The sequence below is a fragment of the Saccopteryx bilineata genome, chromosome 4 (assembly GCF_036850765.1).
Source record: "Saccopteryx bilineata isolate mSacBil1 chromosome 4, mSacBil1_pri_phased_curated, whole genome shotgun sequence".
NCBI classification, from domain to species: Eukaryota; Metazoa; Chordata; class Mammalia; order Chiroptera; family Emballonuridae; genus Saccopteryx; species Saccopteryx bilineata.
In genome coordinates this window covers 50674797-50676732 of record NC_089493.1, presented here as the reverse complement: position 1 = coordinate 50676732, position 1936 = coordinate 50674797, and the positions used below count along the sequence as shown (strand labels likewise).

Below are 1936 nucleotides of genomic sequence, written 5' to 3'. Positions count from 1 at the left end.
AATATACTTAATTTGAGAGGAGAGAGAAGCATCAGTAATATTAAAAGAATGATGACTCAGAATTTTTCCTGTTTAACAAATGATAAAGCTCACAGATTCAAAAATCATTGCAAACACCAAGCAGGGAAAGAGAAAACCACACCTAAGCAAACTATGGTCAAACTTCTGAAAACTTGGGATAAAAAGAAAATCACGGGCCCTGGCTGGTTGGCTCGGTGGTAGAGTGTCAGCCTGGCGTGCGGGAGTCTCGGGTTCAATTCCCAGCCAGGGCACACAGGAGAAGCGCCCATCTGCTTCTCCAGTCCTCCCCCTCTCCTTCCTCTCTGTCTCTCTCTTCCCCTCCCACAGCCAAGGCTCCATTGGAGCAAAGTTGGCCCGGGCGCTGAGGATGGCTCCATGGCCTTTGCCTTAGGTGCTAGAATGGCTCTGGTTGCAATAGCGACACCCCAGATGGGCAGAGCATCGCCCCCTGGTGGGTGTGCCGGGTGGATCCCGGTGGGACGCATGCAGGAGTCTGTCTGACTGCCTCCCCGTTTCCAACTTCAGAAAAATAAAAAAAAAAAATAAAAAAAAATAAAAAGAATATCACTACAGTAGCCAGAAGAAAAGATACAATATCTCCTGAAAAACAACACCAAAGATACTAGTTGATATTGAAACAAAAATTTATGGAAACTAGAAGGCAATAGAGTAACATCTTTTTAAACAGTTGAGAGAAAAGAAAAAAAAACCCTACCAACCTAGATTTTCATACCTTCCCTCCCAGGGAATTAAAAAAAATCTCAGACAAATAAGCTGCAAAATTGCATCCCAAGCAGGCTAATATAATAAACCCAAAGGACTTTATTTAAGTTGAAGGTAAATAATCCCACATCATCATACTAAGTAAATATAAGAAACTCTTATAACACATATTTGTGGAGTTTATACATAGGTAGGCAATAAAATATATAAAATCAATAAAGATGAGTATGGGGTAAATAGAGACAAATTGTTGTGAGATTCTTACATTATTTGTGACAATTAGGTGTACACTGTAATAAGAATACATTTTTTAAATTCTAGGATTAACTACTAAAAGACTGAAAGTAAAAGGGAAACAAAAAGATAAAATAGAGGCCTGAACTGTGGTGGCGCAGTGGATAAAGCGTCGACCTGGAAATGCTGAGGTCGCCGGTTCGAAACCCTGGGCTTGCCTGGTCAAGGCACATATGGGAGTTGATGCTTCCAGCTCCTCCCCCCTGTCTCTCTCTCTCTCTCTCTCTCTCTCTCTCTCTCTCTCTCTCTCTCTCCCCCTCTCTCTCTCCTCTCTTAAAAAAAATAAAAATAAAAAATAAAAAATACTTCATTCTTAAAAAAAAAGATAAAATGGAATATTAAAAACCTTGATTAATAAAAACTAAGGCATGAAGGGAGGAAGAAGACAACACATGGGGAAAATAGAAAACAAATAGCAAGGTAGTAGACTTAACTGCAATTTAATTATTCCACAATTAGAGTGAATCTAAAAGAACAAACTCCCAATTAAAAAACAGATTCTTTCCACCATCTTGGAGCCTATGGAGTTCTGCTGGGAACAGGACATTTAAAATGACAAATACATATATCTGGAAGGCTGTGGTCCATGGCCACTTTTTCTGGCTATCCATAGGGTCTCTGGAACCAGAGAGAACACATAGCTCTTCTTAAAATGGAATGTGTATATGCTCAAGATGAAACTGAATTTTATTTAGGCAAGAGATGTGCTTATGTGCACAAAGCAAAGGACAACACAGTGACTCTTGGTGGCAAATCAAACAAAGCCAGTGTCATCTGTGGAAAGATAATTCATGCTCATGGGAACAGTGGCATGGCTTGTGCCAAATTCTAAAGCAACCTTACTGCTAGGGCCATTGGACAGAGACACCATGTAATGCTGTACCCCTAAAGGATTTAA

The 1936-nt window shown here is 40.1% G+C and overlaps 1 pseudogene; it reads left to right on the top strand.

The window, feature by feature from the left end:
- Nucleotides 1–1603: 1603 nt before the first annotated feature.
- Nucleotides 1604–1936, top strand: LOC136335431 (large ribosomal subunit protein eL33 pseudogene; annotated as a pseudogene).